At 52.7% G+C, this 21,142-nt stretch overlaps 1 protein-coding gene across 4 annotated transcripts in view; it reads right to left on the bottom strand.

The window, feature by feature from the left end:
- Nucleotides 1–20,497, bottom strand: part of LOC144737350 (discoidin domain-containing receptor 2-like) — a 98,705-nt gene extending 78,208 nt beyond the window's left edge. The window contains exons 1-2 of one of the 4 annotated variants that reach the window (XM_078620004.1): nucleotides 20,376–20,497; nucleotides 17,854–17,919 (exon numbers count right to left, since the gene is read on the bottom strand). The gene's annotated coding sequence lies outside the window, so the exon portion shown is untranslated. The remainder of the gene's footprint in view (nucleotides 1–17,853; nucleotides 17,920–20,375) is intronic. The other 3 variants (XM_078620006.1, XM_078620005.1, XM_078620007.1) reach the window with 3 other exon arrangements.
- Between the last annotated feature and the right edge of the window lie 645 nt (nucleotides 20,498–21,142).

Genomic DNA, 21,142 nt, shown 5'->3' with positions numbered 1-21,142 from the left:
CTGCCGAGAAGGAACACGTTCAATCGGCCGTCAATGACATGCTGACGGCCGACATCATTTCGCCCTCATCCAGTCCGTGGGGAGCACCTATTGTTCTGGTTAAAAAGCAAGACGGGTCCTTGCGTTTTTGTGTAGATTTCCGTCGCCTGAATAAAATCTCCATGGCTGATGCGTATCCGCTCCCCAGAATGGATGAGTCCCTGGACGCATTGTCCGGGGCGCAATATTTTTCTACACTTGACTTACTGTCGGGATTCTGGCAGCTGCCACTCGACGATGAGTCTAAACCTAAGACAGCATTCCGGACCCCAGGGGGCCTGTTCCAGTTTAATCTGTTGCCCATGGGACTCCACTCCGCTCCCGCGACGTTTCAGCGCCTTATGGAATTGGTTTTGTCGGGTCTGCAATGGGATACTTGCTTAATTTACCTTGACGATGTCATTGTTTTCAGCAAAACTTTTGAGGAACACCTCCAGCGATTAAGAGGGGTGTTCTTGCGGATGTGATCGGCTAAGTTGAAGTTTAAACCGGCGAAATGCCACCTTCTGCGGAAATCCGTAAGGTACTTGGGCCACATTGTCGATTCTTCAGGGATCTCCACCGATCCCGCGAAGACGAACTGTGTCAGTTCATGGCCAATGCCCACGTCGGTTTCTGAGGTCCGCAGCTTCATTGGTTTTGCGTCCTACTACCGCCGATTCGTTGAGCATTTCACCACCATTGCCAAACCCTTGCATGCTCTAACAGCCAAAGGAGTCAGGTTTCGATGGGGGCCAGAGGAGGAGGCCGCGTTCTGCTCCCTTCGGGACGCTTTGGTGGGTGCCTCGTCCTTACGTTACCCTGACTTTACGAGTCCCTTCTTGCTGGATACTGATGCTAGTAACACGGGCATTGGGGGGGTGCTCTCACAGGTCGTTGGGGGAGTTGAACGGGTGGTCGCCTATGGTAGCAGGGTTTTGTCGCCTGCGGAACAGCGCTACTGCGTCACCCGTCGTGAGTTGCTGGCTATTGTTTTTTTTGTACAGCAATTTAGACCTTATCTCTATGGCCGTCATTTTACGGTCCGGACGGACCACGCGGCGCTTCAGTATTCATTGAGGGTCGCCCAACCCTCGGGCCAATTGTCACGGTGGTTGGAAGTCCTCCAGGACTATCAATTTATGACCACTTACCGTAAGGGGTTGCGCCACACCAACGCGGATGCCCTGTCGCGGTTGTCGCCTCGTCCCAAATGTGCGTGCTTGATGGGGTCGGCGCGCTGTAAACCGCCAGGTGCTGTACCCGAGAGTGAGTTGGTCGCGGCCGCGAATGCGCCGATGGTTGACGTTCCTGCTACCCCTGCGGGCGGGGACTCGCTACTCTCACTGTCTCTCGTTGAGTGGGGCCGACTCCAGATGGCTGACAGCTCCCTGCTCGCGTTGCGTCACAGGGCGGGGGGTCCCAAGGAGGGTCGAAAGCGAGCTGGCTCCTGGCTGCTCAAGCAGGGCCTGCTAATGAGATGGGACAATATGTCCCGGCGGCACGCACTCGTCGTGCCTTCCGCTATGCGGGGCAAAGTTGTTCTGGCCGCACACGAACGCCTCTTGCATCTGGGGGTAAACAAAACGCTTGCTCTGCTCCAGCGTGACTATTATTGGCCGGGGATGGGGAGCAATGTGGTCAATATACTGAATGGGTGTGTGGATTGCGCCAAACGGAAACCACCGCCCGTTGCGCCAAATCCACCGCTGCAGTCTATTCAGGTCTCGCGCACTAACGAGCTCGTTGCGCTGGATATTTTGGGGCCTTTTCCTGTCACGCCTAGGGGTAACAAGTACCTGTTGGTTGGTGTGGAATACTTTACCCGATGGCCTATGGCGTGGCCACTCGCCAACCAGTCGGTGGCGGCCGTGGCGGACGCCTTTGTCCAAGGCTACGTCTTGGACAAGGGGACTCCCGAACGCTTGCTGACCGACCAGGGAAAGAATTTTTCGAGTAAATTGCTGCAGGAGGTGTGCGACCTTTTGGGTACTAAAAAGGTGCGTACCTCCCCGTACCACCCACAGACTGACGGGATGGTGGAGCGACTCCACAGGACTTTAACCTCCATGTTGTGCCAGCAGGTGTGCGAGGCACAGGTTGACTGGGACTTGCAGGTCCTGGGGGTCCTCGCCGCGTATAGAATGGCCCCCCATGCAGCTACGGGGTTTTCCCCATTTTATCTGATGTACGGTCGGGAGGCCGATCCGCCCATGGAGACTCAGCTGGGACTTTCCGTGCCACGGCCTAATTCCAAATTGGCCGACCATATTAAATTTAACATTGCAAAACTCGCCGAGGCACGGGAGGCCACACGGCTTAATTCGAGATCTCGGCAAATCGCCAACGAGCGCTTGCGTGCACGGAAGGTGTCCGTGCACGATTGGAAGCCGGGCGATAGGGCCTGGCTGCACTGCCCTCATGCACCTTTGGCTACGTCGCCTAAATTGTTGAGGCCATGGCTGGGACCCATGGAGGTCGTGCGGGTTGCACGCCCCCAGTGTGTTTAGATAAAATGGGGAAAGCGCCGTTGGTACGTTCACCCCTCCCGGCTGAAACCGTTCTCGCCTCCATATGGCCTTCCTTTATGTCGTGAGGACCGAGCATGTGATGTGACCGACGACCCGGGGAGGGAAATGTTTCCGCCTGATCCTCACATGTTTTCGCCTCATCCGCTCCCAGGTGTCTTGGAACTGACGGCTGCCGACCACCGGCGACCAGATCCCCGCGGCACGGCCGGTTCTTCCAGGCCCAAACCGTGCCTTCCTGGGCTGCCGGAGCCACCGGACGGTCGACAGCGTCCCGTCCCGTACGACGGACCGGCCAGGCGGACTCGCGCTAGGTCGCGCAACTTTTCCTGACCAAATAATTGGGGTGGGGATGCGGGCCGACACAGCCGGAGCGTCTCGTCACTACGTTCCCCGTCCGCTCGACCGCTCTATCACCCCGTTCAAGGAGCGAGCGGAAGGGGGATCGGTAGTCAAGGAGACACTGGACACGTCTGTTTTTTTTCGGAATAACTTTTATTGTGTTGCTCGTCGGTTTGTACATAGGTTGTTGTTGTGTTGTGTTGTGTTGTTGTGTTGCGTTGTTGTTGTGTTATGGGGCACACTTGGGGAGTGGGGGTTTTTTTGTTGTTGTTGTTGTTGTTTTAGCAGCCGGGCCGGCTGCGAGCTATGTGGGAGGGGGTGATGTAGGGGTGATACGCGCTGGCAGTAGGGATCGTGGGGCAGCGCGTGGTGATTGGCTGTGTGTTGGTGACGCGCGCTGACAGTGAGGGATCGTAGGTCAGCGCGGGGTCATGGGTTATGTGATGGTGATTGGCTGTGTGTTGGTGACGCACGCTAACAGTGATGGATCGTGTGGCAGCGCGTGGTGATTGGTTGTGTGCGCTGACACAAGCTGGAAGAAGGGATCGTGTGGCAGCGCGTGGTGATTGGTCGACTAGGGTGGGTGCTCACATCGCGATCCGCATAGGCTCCGTCTCCTCGGGAGCGGAGGGCTATATAAGGCGGTGCGCGCGGGCGCTCGGAGAGTTGGTGACCGGTGAAGACGGAAGACGGAGGAGGAAGAGATAGGGCCCTGAAACACCTAGTCCCGCTGTCCTTGTAAGGACCGGGACCCTGTGTGGCTCAGAGGCGGGACCTTGGGACCCGGGGCCGGACGTACGTGTGAGGGCCGGGCCGCAAGACCCAGTGGTCGTGACCCATACCCAAGCTGGGGTGGGTCTGGAGGTTCCCCCGGATGCTATGGGGCTGGAATGCCTGTGTGTGTGTAGCCGGGTGGAACGTGTAGCGTGAGCTGTAGTAACCACACGTGTCGGGTGGAACGTGTAGCGTGAGCTGTAGTGACCACACGTGTTATTGTGGCAAGACAAGTGTTAATAAAGTGTGCTACCCGTCAAGTGGTCTCCCGCCGTAGTTTACTATACTACAGAAACATTAACCATTGTAGTAGTGGTAGTAGAGTTACAAGGAGGCACCTGGTGGGCGAGTGAGCGGAGTGATAGTGATGATGATGATGATACCGATGTTGATTATGAGGACCCTAACCCATCCAAGCGCTGTCCAGGCTAACCATCTGCTGAGCTTCAGAGGTCTGACGAGATCGGACACATTGTGGGTCATAGGCTTATGAACGTGTGTTCGTGTATGGGTCTGTGAGAGAGTGTGGGTGTGAGTGTGTGTATACGTGTGTGTTCCTGTGTGTGAGAGAGTGTTGGTGTGAGTATTTGTGTACGTGTGTGTGTTCTTGTGTGTGTGTGAGAGAGAGAGTGTTTGTGTGAGTGTGTGTGTACGTTGGGCAAAAAGAACCCCCTACCTCCCCGTGGTGCAGGACGGGCAATGCTGTCGTGGGCAGTGCTGTGGGGGAGGGGCCAATTCCAATTGGCCTTTCCCCTCAGGGCATTTGTGACCACCACAGCGGCTAAATGGGGGCTCGGGATGGGTGCGAGGAGCTGGTAACCCCTTCATTTTCAATAAATTAGCACTAAACCACGTGAAAAATATCTAATGAATAAGCTTGTGCCGGAGGCTCCGGGGGGACAGACGTCTATGACGTCTAGGGGCCAAACCCCATCTGGCGGAGCCAGGAGATTGAATATTCACCCTCAGGTGCTCCTCCAGAAACAACAAAAAGCCACTACTTGTGGCTACGTGGAATGTTCGAACGCTCACTGCGGAGGAGAGGCTGCCACTCCTCTGTCGGGAGCTGGGCCGGTACCGCCTGGATCTCTGTGGCATTCAGGAGGTCCGGTTGACCGGCTCTGGCTCCTGCCACCATGAGGGGTGGAAAGTCCTCTACTCGGGAGCAGGAGACTGGCAAACAACAGGTTTGGCTCTTCTTCTGAACAAAATAATGAAGGGGGCGTGGGAGCGTGGCGGTGAGGTGTGGGAAGCTGTAAGCCCCAGGCTACTTTGGGCTCGCCTTCCCATCAACCGGAGGCGAAGAGTGGTGGTCGTGGTTACTTATGCCCCCACCGAAGACGAACATCCGTGGAGGGATGCAGGCAAGGCCGATGAGTCAGATGCCTTCTATGACCTCCTGTCACAGGTGCTGGCTAAAGTGGCCCCTCGGGAAAGAGTCATCTTGTTGGGTGACTTCAATGTCCGAGTTGGTCATGATGCTGGCACTTTCTCTGAAGTGATTGGAGGGCATGGGCCAGATCAGCTCAATGCAACGGTAGGAGGCTGCTAGATTTGTGTGCAGCCCATGGGCTTGTAAGTACCAACACGCTGTTCCAGCATTGGCACATCCACACAACATCATGGATGCATGCCGGGTCCAAGCAAGAACATTGTTGGACTACATATTGATGAACCAGCGGATGCGAGCCCATGTCCTTGACACCAGGACCTACCATGGAGCTGATCTGCCCTCTGACCATCGAGTAGTCATCTGTAAGATGCGCCAGCCATTCTTCCACTCCGGTGGTGGGTGTACACCCAGGACCCCATCCCAACCTAAGGTGGCCTAGTCTCAGCTAGCTGATGGAAGTTGCAAGCGAGAATTTCATGATCGCTTGCGGCTGGGATTGGCATCTTCCCCCACTCCTCCTGATGTTCAGGATGGTTGAGAAAAAGCGACAGGCCCACTCTCATCGGCTACACCATCCCACGTCAGAGAATAAGGAGGCTTACCGCAGCCTTCGCTCAGAGGTTCGGAGAGCCATGAGGCGCTGCAAGGATGGGTGGTGGTCGTGGGTTGCTGAATAGATGGAGTCTGCCTTAATGGCCCGCGATCACAAATCCCTATTTAACTCCATCAAAAAAGTAACCTGCAGCGCCATACCTATTACCATCAATAGGGGAAAGAATGGTGATCCAATCTCTGATCCCCAGGAAGAGGTTTGCAGATTTGCTGAGCATTTTTGTGAGGTCCTGGAGGAGGGGGCATCCCTCAGCCTGGAAAACATCATGGGACAAAGTGGGGATGACCCTGCTGAGGATGCGGTGCCTCAAAAATTGGAGGAGGAAGTCACCCCCTATGAGTGACTGGCTGAGGCGCCATCCATTGAGGAAGTACTGAAGGCGATCCAGAGTCTGAGATCAGGAAAGGTACCGGGCAGATATGATCTCCCAAGCGAAATGCTGACGGAGGTTGGCGTTTGTGCGCAGACTGCCCTACATGACATCATAACAACAGTCTGGGCCACTGGACGGGTTCCGCAGGATTGGAAGGATGCCCTGGTGGTCCCTCTCTTTAAGAAGGGGGACCGCACAGACTAACAACTACAGGGGCATCTCATGCCTCAGTGTGCCGGGAAAGGTCCTGGCAAGGTTAATTCAACATCGCCTTGCTCGGCACGCTGAGGAAAGGCTTGTGGAGCCCCAATGCGGTTTCAGAAAAGGGCGGTCCTGCACAGATGCCATATTTTCTGTCCGTCTGCTACAGCAAAGGTGTAGGGAATTCCAATAATACCTACATCTCTGCTTAATTGACCTGGTCAAGGCATATGATAGCATCAGTAGACCGAGGCTCTGGGTTGTTCTCTGTGCTTTCGGAGTCCCTGACCCTCTACTCACGCTCATTAAGGACCTTCATGATGGTGAGCAGGCCCGGGTAAAACTACGTGGCCGGGAGTCAGAGCCATTCCCTGTACACCTTGGGGTGCGACAGGGATGTCCTCTGGCTCCAACATTATTTAACATCTATTTCGACCACGTAGTTCGTGAAGCCTTCAGTAGCTGTACTGGAGGAATTTCCATCTGGTACAGATACAATGGGAGGCTGATCGATGCCTGGGTGCGGTCAAGGGATGACTACCTATTGGTCAACCACGTTATGTATGCCGTCGACATGGACATTTGCAGCTCACTCAGAGGAGGATTTGGAGGCGCTGCTGCTGAAACTGGAGTGTGCCACTCAGAGGTGGGGCGTTACCATCAGCCCCACCAAAACGAAGCACCTGCCCGGGTATTTTGTACCATCGGTCACTCCACCCCCACAACTCCCAACCAGTGATGGTGCAGTTGTGGAGAGAGTGGAGAGTTTCCCATACCTGGGCATTGTGCTCATTACCGGCTCCGGTTTAACAGCAGAGGTCTCACTCCAAATCAGTCGAGCGGCATTATCTTTTCATCGGTTGCGTAAGGCTGTGTGTCACTCCGCACGAAGCTTCGGGTCTTCTCAGCCACAGTCATTCCCCCCCTTCTCTATGCTTGCGAAACGTGGACCCCCCTAATGGAACATCTTCATCGGTTAGAAACATTTAGGCTGGCCAGCCTACGATCAATCCTGGGTTTAACCAGGCTGGATTGTGTGCGGAGCTCACAAATCCTCGAAAGATCTGGACAAAGTCCCATCGGTGAGCACCTCCGGCAGGCAAAGCTGCGTTGGCTGGGCCATGTAGCCCGCATACCCAGCCACCGCATGCCTAAACAGCTTTTGTTCGGCCAGATAGAGGGAGCTAAACGGGCGTGGCACGGGCTAGAGAAGAGATTGAGTGATGTGGTACAGGAGGATGTGGAGCTGAATGGACTTGCCGATGACTGGCACCAGCGGTGTCAAGATCGTCCTCTGTGGATAAGGCTCGTGAAGGACGCTGCTGGGCAGTTGGAGGCAGTCGCCCTTCTACAACAACAGAGGGCAGATGAGCGACGCTCACAACAACGAGCGGAGCGCTGGGTGGCTAAAGCACAGCAAGTTGGCACAGTAGGGGGCACAGATGGTGCATCAGCCAGTTGTCTCGGTCATCTCAGTCAGTCGACCTGTGGCACCTGGGTCTGCCCCGTGACCTCCTGCCAGCGGGCATTCGACACTTCACGTGGCCTCAATGTGCACACATGGCCTGGCACAAGCGTCGTGGTTACATCACCGCCACTAAGTGGCGAATGGCGGTTGTTGTTGTTGTGTGTAGGGACTGGTAGTGTATAGGTTAGCCGTAAGATGCGCTTTAACCCGGCGACCAGAGTTTGATTCCCGCTCATGGCCAACACCGGTGACGATTATCTGAACCGATCCTGGGCCTCTCCTAGGTCGACTCAGCATCAAATGAGTACCTCGCCGCGACGTGTAAAACATCGCCACTGGAGGATACAAATGCGGCCGGGCGTGGCGCTGGCCACCCACCCCCTCGTGTGCCACAGTGGCGGCCTTCATAGGCGCTGCTGCTCCTTGCTCACATCACCTGCGCCCCAACAGTCTGTTACAGGCGACTCGGGGCGATCTTTGGTGTGTTTTTGACTGGGTGTGAGAGAGTGAGATGGTGGGTGGGAGGGTGGGGTGTGTGAGACAGAGTATGTATGTGTGTGTGTTAGATAGTATTGGTGTGTGTTAGAGAGTAGGTGTGTGTGTGTGAGAGAGAGTAGGTGTGTGTGTGTGAGAGAGAGTAGGTGTGTGTGTGTGAGAGAAAGTGAGACGTTGGGTGGGTGGGTGTGTTAGAGAGTAGGTGTGTGTTAGAGAGTAGGTGTGTGTTAGAGAGTAGGTGTGTGTAATAGAGAGTAGGTGTGTGTAATAGAGAGTAGGTGTGTTTGTGTGTGAGAGAGAGAGTGAGACGTTGGGTAGGAGGGTGTGGGTGTGTGTGTGAGACAGAGTATGTATGAGTGTGTGTGTTAGAGAGTAGGTGTGTGTGTGTGTGTGTTAGAGAGTAGGTGTGTGTGTGTTAGAGATTTCGAGAGTAAATACAGTAAGTGTTTGTGTGAGTGAGTAGGTATGTGTGTGAAAGAGAGAGTAGGTATGAGTGTAGTAGTAATAATAATATAGGAAGTAATGTATATGTGTGTGTGTATTAGAGAGTAGTGTGCATGAGAGAGTGAGAATGCAGGTGTGTGTGTGAGAGCAGGCCCGGGTAAAGATACGTGGCCAGGAGTCGGAGCCAATACCTGTTCACCTTGGGGTGCGGCAGGGATGTCCTCTGGCTCCCACATGATTAAACATCATCTTTGACCACGTAGTTCGAGAAGCGTTCATGGATGTACCAGAGGAATTTCAATCAAATACAATGTGAGGCTGATCGATGCCCGGGTGCGGTCGAGGGATGGCTCCCTCTTGGTCAACCACGTTATGTATGCTGATGATCTGGTGATTGCAGCTCACTCAGAGGTGTTGCAGGCGCTGCTGCTGAACCTGGAGCATACCACTAAGAGGTGGGGTCTTACCATCAGCCCCACCAAAACTAAGCACCTGCTTGGGTATTTTGTGCAACCAAAATCTCCACCCCCGATTGTGGAGAGAGTGGAGAGTTTCCCATACCTGAGCAGTGTGCTTATGACCAGCTCCGGTTTGACAACAGAGGTCTTTACTCCGAATCAGTCCGGACGGCATTATCTTTTCATCGGTTGCGTAACGCTGTGTGGAAGCTACAACGTCTGTCGCTCCACACGAAGCTTCGGGTCTTCTTGGCCACAGTCATGCCCTCCCTTCTCTATCCTTTTGAAACGTGGATCCCTCTAATGGAACATCTGTGTCGGTTATAAACATTCAGGCTGGCATGCCTACAATCAATCCTGGGTTTAACCAGGCTGGATTGTGTGAGGAGCTCACAAATCCTTGAAAGATCTGGACACATTCCTACCAGTGAGCTCCTCCGGCAGGCAAGGCTGCGTTGGCTGGGTTCACGTAGCCCGCATGCCCAGTCACCGCGTGCCCAAGCAGCTTCTGTTTGGCCACATAGAGGGGGCTAAACGGACACGACACGGGCTGGAGAAGAGATGGAGTGATGCGGTACGGGAGGATGTGGAGCTGAGTGGAATTGCCGACGACTAGTACCAGCTGTGTCAGGATCAGCCTCTATGGAGGAGGCTCGTGAAGGACGCTGCTACTGGGCAGTTGGAGGCAGTTGCCCCCTAGCAACAACGGGGGGCAGAGGAGCGACGCTCACAACTACGAGCGGAGCACGTGGTGGCTAAAACGCAGCAAGTTGTCAACGTAAGGCATACAGCTAGTGCATCTACCGGTCATCTCAGTCAGCCAAGCTATGGCACCTGCAGGGTCTGTCCCGAGACCTCCTGGTCAGCGACCCTTCAACACTTCACGTGGCTTCAAAGTGCACCTAGCCTGGCACAGGCACCGTGGTGATGTCACCGTCACTTAGCAGTGAATGGCGGGTATTGGTATGTGTGTGTGAGAGAGAGTAAGTATGTGTGTGTGTGTGAGAGTAAGTACGTGTGTGAGAGTGAGAAAGAAGGTATGTGCGTGTAGGTATGTGTGTGTGTGAGTGAGAGAGAGAGTAGGTGTGTGTATGTCAGAGAGTAGGTATGTGCGTGTAGGTATGTGCGTGTTAGAGTGGTCAAGCAGGTATCTGTGTGTGTGGGAGCGGTAGTGTAGCGGTCAGCGCGCTGCTCTACGAACTTGGCCGCACAAGTTAAATTCCCACTCACGGCCAACACCAGTGACGATTATCTGAACAGGTCCTGGGCTTCTCCTAGGTAGACTCTGCCTCAAATGAGTACCTCGTGCGGTGTGTAGTAAACATCGCCACTAGGGAGACAAAGGCGGTCGGGCGTGGTGCTGGCCACCCACCCCCTCGTGTGCCACAGTGCCAGCTTTCATAGGTGCTGCACGCGAACAGCACTTGCCCTGACAGTCTGCCGAGGCTAAGCGGAGGATCTTTGTCTTTGTGCGAGAGAGTGATACAGTAGGTATGTGTGCGCGAACAGGTATGTGACTGTGCGTAAGTCTCAACAAGATAAGCAAAGTCTCCTTCACGTCTCGCCACGTAAACAATTCAAAGAATATTTAGCACATCCCATCAGCCACGCCGCCTCCTGGGGAGTGCAAAGCTTCAGCGACATTGATTCGAACGCAAGCAAAAGCTGTCTCTACGTGCAGGGTCTCATCAGCAGGCAGCCTTGCACGAACCAGTGCTGGTGAACTGCCAGATGTGTATGGACAAGGACTCACCCTCTCTGTCAGATGCGGCCCTTGCTCGGCACAATGCGAACTGTGAGCAGCCAATAATATAGTGTCGCAAATCCTCTGCATTCTCTTCGATGAACATAATGCACACACGTCGTGTATGTCCAGTAAGTGTGAGTGACTCAACAAGTGTCCATTGACCGTTTAAATGACTGATTGGCTCACAAGTGACGACATCACATTCACCCCTTGCTCGATTTAACACCGAAGCAGCAGGAGAATTTATCCACAACTCTGTGGCTGTCGCCTGATGAGGCTGCTGGCTGTTGTTGTGGTTGTTATTGTAATCACCGGCGAAACTTCACGGTTACTCGAATTGTAAATGTTGTCGTGGGTTTACTCTCCAACACACACACACCGGTTAGTGATTAATTAGTATACTACAATATGCGCAACACTATATACTACACTATACACTACTATACACGACACTATAATTGTAAATGTTGTAGTGGGTTTACGTTCCAACACACACACACCGGTTAGTGATTAAGTAGTATACTACAATATGCACGACACTATACATTACTATACACTACACTATAATTGTAAAGGTTGTAGTGGGTTTACTCTCTGACACAACCGGTTAGTGCTGTACTAGTACACTCCACGATACACTCCACGATACACTATGCTATACACTACACTATAATTGGAAATGTTGTACTGTCGGTTTACTCTCCAACACACAACCGGTTAGTGCTGTACTAGTAACGAATTGGCCACGTTTGTGTTTAGGTAACACAAACCCCTTACTGATTGGCTGTGAAGGGTGGTGGCGGGTTTAACGACTCAACGTTGATATTTACTACAACCCAACAACAAAACACCTCTTATGGGTGGTCATGTGATGTTACTCGACTTGTGTTCTGTCCCCACGCGAGTCATTATTCTATGTTACGCCAGTTGGCGCGTCTCGTTTGGTGACCCTGTGGTTCTCTGCGGCTGTCTGTGGGAGTCCCCGAGTGGCCAGGCCGACACCAACGACTCAATGCACTGGAGACCCACACCTCTTATTAGCACGGTTGGCTACGTGCGGCGTGAAAGAAGTTCAAAATGGATGCTGAATTATACACTACACTATACACGACACACACTACACTATACGCAATACACTATACAATACATTATATACTAAACTAAGGGGCCGTCCATAAATGACGTCACGCGATTTTTGACAATTCCCCCCCCCCTTGTCACACGACGTCACAAAAAGTCACACACCCCTCAAAAATGACGTCACAAAGCTCTGCCCTCCCCCAAACCATATTTCCATTTTGAAAATAAAACATGCTTCAAATCTTCTTGGTTCTTTCGGTAAAGTCACGTAGAAGGGAAGTAATAAAATAATAAAAATGAAACATAATAAAACAATTCTCACGACGTTTCGGCCACAACGCAAGCAGCCGTCCTCAGGTGAAAACCAGGTCTGTCGAGGCGACAGCGTCTGAATGAAACAGCACACGTGCTTGGAGCATATATATAAGCTGGGTTGGAAGGGGGGAAAAGAGCGCCTTGACAAAAGAATATGCATATCAAGAGGCATTTAGCATATTTATGGGAAATGCAGGTATGTGATTAGTACTACTCATGCCCGTGCATTATGCAGGATTAGCAGCATCAAAGGGAAGGGATATGGGAAATGCAGGTATGTGATTAGTACTGCTTATGCCCGTGCATTATGCAGGATTAGCAACATCAAAGGGAGGGGATATGGGAAATGCAGGTATGTGAATAGTACTAATTATGCCCGTGCATTATGCAGGATTATCAGAATCAAAGGGAGGGGATAGGGGTAGCATTAATACAGGGAAGGAGTGTTAATAGTATGTAGCTGCAGTAACTAAAACCACCACGTAAACAACTTAAGTATAAACTACATAGTATCATCAGTATACTAAATATACTCTACAATAAGCTGAGTTACTAACAGTAAGTAATACATGACAATTCTACGTCGTAAAAAATATATAATATGCTTCCATCTAAACTGTATTCTCTTACATCACACGAGTCTACACTGTACTATATACTGCCATAGACAAACCCAACATTAAATTATATACTGTTATGCTATAAACCACCCTAAACCTTATACATTGTAATATTACACTATGTATTATTCTACCCACCGTAATGTGTATCACACTGCTGTATATTCACTATACAATTACGATACTATATATTACTTTGTACATTGTATTAAGCATATAAATTTTATACTATTTGTTATTATACACTGTACCATTGACCGTCGTGTGAAAGATACTAAGAGGAAGCAACGAAATATGTCAATGGGTGAGTAGTGAGAAACTTGCTGCGGAGCAAAGAATCCATTCCCTGCAGAGAATACAATGCCAGTGAGTGGAACGCGGTCTGAAAGTCATCGTAAACGTGAACACAATCAGTTAAGATCCGAAATGGTTTATTACGTCCTTCCAATGATTGCTAAGCCAGAATCCATCTTCTCGGTTGCATAATGCACGGGCATGAGTAGTACTAATCACATACCTGCATTTACCATAAATATGCTAAATGCCTCTTGATATGCATATTCTTTTGTCAAGGCGCTCTTTTCCCCCCTTCCAACCCAGCTTATATATATGCTCCAAGCACGTGTGCTGTTTCATTCAGACGCTATCGCCTCGACAGACCTGGTTTTCACCTGAGGACGGCTGCTTGCGTTGTGGCCGAAACGTCGTGAGAATTGTTTTATTATGTTTCATTTTTCTTATTTTATTACTTCCCTTCTATGTGACTTTACCGAAAGAACCAAGAAGATGAATCCCTGCAGTCACGAAAGCTTTAAATCGATGCTTCAAATCGCTTTAAACTATTGTCATTGTAGTGTGTATTTAATGTGGCGCTGCACTCTGATGTTGTAGGAGAAAACATTTATTAAAAAGTCTATTTAATTTAGTAGAACGTGTGTTCTATATTTATTTAAAGTTGCGCATTTTTATGTGACGTCAAATTTCTCAAACCCCCCCCCCCCCATCGTCACACATCGTCACAAATGTCTGACCCCCCCCCCCCCAGGTGCGTGACGTCATTTATGGACGGCCCCTAATATACACGACTATACCAAATTGAAAACGAATTTCTTTGAAACTGCTTTGTACTGTATTTAGTTTGTCGTCCTTCTCCCACACCTCCGATGAGCACGGTTGGTTACGTTACGGTGCGAAAGAAGTTCAACATATATACATACTACACAATACACTACACTATACACTACACTATACACTACACACTACACTACTATACAATACACTATACACTACTATACAATACACTATACACTACTATACAATACACTATACAATACACTATACAATACACTATACAATACACTATTATACAATACATTATACACTACTATACATTACTATACAATACACTATACACTACACTACTATACACTATATACTACTATACACTACTATACACTGCCGTTCATATTATTTGCACTCCTGTCGTGTTGTTGCATTGTTTGTTGACGAAACGTACTGATCCAGTACCCCATACTGGAGATCTGTGACAAAGAGCTTCATAGCTCATCAGATTCCGCCTCCCGCAGTCTACATACAGATCCCGTCTCTGACATCTGATCCAACCCGGCCTTCTCCTCCCAACCCCCACTCCTGTGCGCGTCTGTCATGCTCGCATGGCTGCATGCACACGTGACGCATGTGTGTGTGTCACCGCATGCCGAAGCAGTTTTTGCTTGGCCGGATAGTGAGGGGGCCAAACGGGCACGGCACGGGCTGGAGAAGAGATGGAGCTGATGCAGTACGGGAGGATGTGGAGCTGAGTGTTCTTGTCGATGACCGGTATCAGCGGTGTCAAGATCGGCCTCTATGGAAGAGGCTCGTGAAGGACGCTGCTGCTGGGCAATTAAAGGCGGTCACCCTCCAGCAACAACGGAGGGCAGAGGAGCGACGCTCACAACAACAAGTGGAGCGCCGGCGGCTAAAACGCAGTAAGTTGGCACAGTAGGGGGTACAGCTGGTGTGCATCTGCCAGTCATCTCAGTCAGCCGACCCATGGCACCTGCTGGGTCTGTCCCGTGACCTCCTGTCAGCGATCTTTCGACACTACACATGGTCTCAAAGTGCACCTAGCCTGGCACAGGTGCCGTGGTGACGTCACCGTCAATTAGTAGCGAATGACAGGTTATGTGTATGTATGTGTGCATGTGTGTGCGTGCGTCAGCGGAGCAGTGACAACCCGAGTTTGATTCCCGCTCACGGCAAACATCAGTGATGAATATCCGAACCGGTCCTGGGCCTCCCCTAGGTCGACTTGGCCCCAAATGACTACCTGGTGCTGTGTGTAGTAAACATGACCTCTGGGGTGACAAAGGCGGCCGGGTGCGCTGCTGGCCACCCGCACCCTCGTGTGTCGTGCCGGCCTTCAGAGGTAATGCTACTCGCTAACAGCACAGTCTGTTAAGGCTATACGGGGGATCTTTGCATTTCGTGCATCGGCATGAGTCACAGAGCGTGTATAGTACAACGTGTCAGGATTGACTAGTGGCATAGCCAAGCAGTCGCCGCTCGTTACAGATGCTCTTTGTTCGCATCCAGCAGGCCGCCCTGGTGATCACCGCTCAACATCCTTCTGAACAACATCGACTCAATCTCTTCTTCTCTGAGCCCGTGCCGTGCCCCATTCAGCACTCCCTCTCCGGTCAAACAGAAGCTGCTTTGGGGCATGCGGCGGCTGGGCATGCGGGCTACGTGACCCAGCCAGCGCAGCCTCGCCTGCCGGAGGAGCTCACTGATGATGGGACTGCATCCAGATATTTCAACGGTCTGTGAACTCAAACAATCCAGCCTGGTTAAGCCCAGGATATATGGTAGGCAGGCCAGCCTGAATGTTTCTAACCGCAGAAGATGTTACTTCTAGAGGGTTCAACGTCTTGCAAGTGTAGTGACAGAGAAAGGTCACTACTGTGTCGGCCCGTACGAAGGCTGGGGGCCCCAAGGGGGTGCCTGGGGGGTCACGTGGTGGAGGGATCCGGACCCTCCCATAGGTGGGGGAAGTGAGGCGTGTCCTGGGAAGGGAGGCGTGGCCTGAAGAGAGCCAGCCACGCCGGGGCGGAGCCAGCCACGCAAAACCAAATATAAGCGTGGTGTGAACGCAGAGCGCGGCTGTTGTACTGTACTCCAAGGTGAAGACATCTTCGGTCGTCAAGTCCCGAGTCGTCGTCCTGGGCCAGGCAGGCCGTTGCCTGCCTGGTCCAGTCTGTGTCGTGTTCCAGAGTGTTAGTGAGTTGAGGAAGGTGGTCACCACCTCATGTAGAGTGTTATATTATTTACCGTTTAATAAATAGTGTTGCCTCCAAGTTGCGTGTGTGTGCACCTAATTCGAACCTACTACACAAGCATAAAAAAGGCAGGGAATAACCGTGGCCGAGAAGACCATGAGCTTTGTATAGAGGAACAGACCAGGTAGCTTCCACACAGCAGCGTTACACAGCCGATGAAAAGATAATGCCGTTCGACTGATTCGGAGTGAGACTGGTCATAAGCACACTGTCCGGGTATGGGAAACTTCTCCACTCTCCCCACAATTGCCCCGTCACTCCTGGGGAGTTGATGAGAGGGAGCATTTGGTGACAAAATACCCAGGCAGGTGCTTTGTTTTTGTGGGGCTAATGGTAAGGCCCCAGCTCTTAGTAGCATGCTCCAGGTTTAGCAGAAGCATCTCCAACTCCTCAAGAATCGGCAGTAATTACCAGATCATCAGCATACATAACATGGTTGACCAACAGAGAGCCATCCCTTGACCGCACCCGGGCATCAATCAGCCTCCCATGGTATCTGTACCACATGGAAACTCCACTGGTACATCCATGGAAAGCTTCTCGAACTTCGTGGTCAAATAAGATATTAAATAACGTGGGAGCCAGAGAATATCCCTGTCGCACCCCAATGTGAACAGGGATGGCTCTAGCACACCCGGCCACGCAACTTTACCCGGGCCTGCCCACCATCATGAAGGTCCTTAATAAGTTGTGAGCAGATGGCAAGGGACTCCAAAAGCAGAAAAAACAACCCAGAGTCCAGGCCTTGGGCAGGTCAATAAAGCAGAGGTGTAGGTCCTGTTGATGTTCCCGACACCTCTGCTGTAGCATGACAGAGAAGATGGCGTCTGAGCAGGACCGTCCCAGTCTGAAACCACATTGGGGCTCCCACACACACCCACACTCACTCTCTTCAAAACGGGAGGGAGAGCATATAAACTACACGCAGAAAGGCACCCAAGCGTGGAGTCGAACTTGGGCTCTTGTTGCTGTGAGGGCCTGTAACCCTTGCCACCCTGCTTTAAAACATTGGGATGTTTTCTGTGATAATGATTTAAACGGCTATCAGGGCTCTACAACACATTCGGCCACGACTGAGTCGTGACATAGCCAACACGGTGGTGGCGTGCGGCGTAGTATCGTAGACAAGGTCCGATTATATTATCGCAGCTCGCTACTCTACGGGAGGTCTGGCAAAAACATGAGCAGGCCGCAGCGTGCACAACATTCTATGGCCACGTGCGGCATGACGTGTCCCGCAAGGTCCCACCATGTCCCGCAAGGTCCCACCGTGTCCCGCAAGGTCCCACCGTGTCCCGCAAGGTCCCACCGTGTCCCGCAAGGTCCCACCGTGTCCGTCCGCTGCTCGCTGAGCGGCATTGGCTTCTGGTTGCCGAGCGAATAGGTGATAATAAGGTCACACTCATTACACACAAAGTGATTGACGCTAATGATCTCGTCAAGAAGCACGAATCATCGCAACGAACTCCGGTCATCTTCACAGCTAGCGGCAGCTCTTGGCTGACCATTGAACAAAGACTGTGGGCACCGCATCGCGCGCTTGCAGGCACTCTTTTGCGGCCGTATGCAACGCTCTTCCTTCCGATGTAAGGAAGCCACTGGGAGGTGTGCACTTTTAAATCATCTCGACTGACAAATTCACTCACGTAGAATTGCTCGTTGTTGCGTTCCGTTTGTCCTCCTTCCCCCGCACCTCCGATTAGAGCGTTTGGCTACATACAGTGCAAAAATAAGAAGTGTGACATACATACTACACTATACACTACTATACAAAGATCCCCCGTGTAGCCTTAACAGGCTGTAGGGGCAAGTGCTGTTAGAGAGCACCTATGAAGGCCGGAACGGTACATGAGGGGGTGGGTGGCCCGCACCACGCCCGACCGCCTTTGTCTCCCCAGTGGCAATGTTTACTACACACCGCACCAGGTACTCATTTGAGGCTGAGTCGACCTAAGTGAGGCCCAGGACCGATTCAGATAATCGTCACTGGTGTTGGCCGTGAGCGGGAATCGAACTCGGGTGGCCGGTTTCGTAGCGCAGCGTAGCGCTAACCGCTACACTACTGCTCCCCACACACTACTACTATACACTACAATTCACTACACAGAATACATTATACACACTTTAATCACCCAGGAATGTCTATCCTTAACACTCGTGACGTCACTCCACATCGAACAGCCCCTCTCATTAATATTCATGAACAGGTTACCTCCTCCACATGGTCCCTCCCCTCATTAATAATAATTAGCGGCTGACGTCACTCCACATGGGGGGCCGAGGCGCCTCCTCACCCCCCTCGGCATCAACTTACAGCCCTCACTACAAAGGCAGAACCCTCACGTCACGCGATCTCCGTAACGCTACTGAGACGTCAAAGTAAAAAGGACGTCATGATAATGAACAAGGGATTATAAACTTAAAATGAAATAGCTCTGTGTCACCGCGCACTTACACATTGCACACGCATTAATGCAATGAATATCACGTCGCGGTCTGCTTTTCACTTGCAAGTTTCAGATTTACTGCAATACACCCGTCCTTCGACGGGCAACAGGCGAGTACACAATATTTTGATACCAAGTTGAAAACACATTCTTTAGAACTGCTTTTTGTGCTTAGTTTGTTGCCCTTCCCCCGCACCTCCTGATTATCCACGGTTGGCTACGTCCGGTGCGAAATAAGGTAAACATATACCTACTACACTACTATACACTACACTGTACATTACGCACACTACACTATACACTACACACATTATAACTCACTACACTATAGGTACTACACACACTACATTATTACTACAATATATACATGATTCACAATACACACACTACACTATACACTACACACACTACACTATATACCACACTATACACTACACGGAATGTACTGGCTTCTCGACCCCGACGGGAAGGCAGTTTCAAAAAATCTTGGTGGAATCCACCAACCCTCGCTGTCTCCAAAGTGCCGGATTACAAACCGCGGCCAATCAGTGCAAGTTCGAGACACACCTGGGCAGACATTCACACGCTCACCTGCCCGCACGCTCACCCTCCCACACGTTCACACGCTCACCTGCCCACACGCTCACCTGCCCACACGCTCACCTGCCCACACGCTCACCTGCCCACACGCTCACCTGCCCACACGCTCACCTGCCCACACGCTCACCTGCCCACACGCTCACCTGCCCACACGCTCACCTGCCCACACGCTCACCTGCCCACACGCTCACCTGCCCACACGCTCACACGCTCACCTCCCCACACGCTCACCTCCCCACACGCTCACCTGCCCACACGCTCAACTGCCCACACGCTCACCTGCCCACACGCTCACCTGCCCACACGTTCACACGCTCACCTCCCCACACGTACACACGCTCACCTCCCCACATGCTCACCTGCCCACACGCTCACCTGCCCACACGCTCACCTGCCCACACGCTCACCTCCCCACACGTCCACACGCTCACCTCCCCACACGTTCACACGCTCACCTCCCCACACGTCCACACGCTCACCCACCCCACACGTTCACACGCCCACCTCCCCACACGTTCACACGCTCACCTGCCCACACGTCCACACGCTCACCTCTCCACACGTCCACACGCTCACCTGCCCACACGTTCACACGCTCACCTGCCCACACGCTCACCTGCCCACACGCTCACCTGCCCACACGCTCACCTGCCCACACGCTCACCTCCCCACACGTTCACACGCCCACCTCCCCACACGTTCACACGCTCACCTGCCCACACGTCCACACGCTCACCTCCCCACACGTCCACACGCTCACCTGCCCACACGCTCACCTCCCCACACGTTCACACGCTCACCTGCCCACACGCTCACCTGCCCACACGCTCACCTGCCCACACGCTCACCTCCCCACACGTTCACCTGCCCACACGTCCACACGCTCACCTGCCCACACGCTCACCTGCCCACACGCTCACCTGCCCACACGCTCACCTGCCCACACGCTCACCTGCCCACACGTTCACACTCTCACCTCCCCACACGTTCACACGCTCACCCTCCCCACACGTTCACACGCTCACCCTCCCACACGCTCACACGCTCACCTCCCCACACGTTCACACGCTCACCTGACCACACGCTCACCTGACCACACGCTCACCTCCCCACACGCTCACCTGCCTGCGCTCACCCCAAGGGCTGCTGCCAGCGCCACGCCTCAGGAGTCTTCCGCCTCTCTCTGTGTGACGCCGCCGTTCACACCGAGAGAAGAAGGGTACGAGGTGGGGGGGAGGGAGGGGGAGGGAGAGAGGCACAGGGGGTGTCAGAGTGGGAGGGTGGTGGAGAAGGGGAGAGGGGGGGGTGATGGAGGGCGTGGAGAAGAAGAGAGAGGGGGAGGGGAGGGACACAAAGAGGAGGAGGGAGGGAGCCAGAGAGGGCGGAGACTGGGGGAGAGAGGGGGAGGGGTGACTGTGTGCGTGACACAGAGACACGGGCACAGAGGTGCTCGAGTTCGGGTGAATGAGACACACACACAGACACACACACAGACACACACACAGACACACACACAGACACACACACAGACATACAGACACACACAGACGGACACACACACAAAGTCACACACACAAAGTCACACACACAAAGATCCCCCGTATAGCCTTACCAAACTGTTGGGCAAAGTGCTGTTAGCGAGCACCTATGAAGGCCGGCACGACGCACGAGGGGGTGGGTGGCCAGCACCACGCCCGGCCGCCTTTGCCTCCCCAGTGGCGATGTTAACTACACACCGCACCAGGTACTCATTTGAGGCTGAGTCTACATTGGGGAGGCCCAGGACCGGTTCAGATCGTCACTGGTCTTGGCCGTGAGCGGGAATCGAACTCGGTCGCCGGTTTCATTGTACAGCGCACTAACCACGACACTACCGCTCCCCCCACAG

Source organism: Lampetra planeri, chromosome 68 (genome assembly GCF_965212315.1).
Source record: "Lampetra planeri chromosome 68, kcLamPlan1.2.h2, whole genome shotgun sequence".
In the NCBI taxonomy this organism is placed as follows: domain Eukaryota; kingdom Metazoa; phylum Chordata; class Hyperoartia; order Petromyzontiformes; family Petromyzontidae; genus Lampetra; species Lampetra planeri.
Note: the sequence above shows the minus strand (reverse complement) of the source record. Positions and strands in the feature narration are given on the sequence as shown.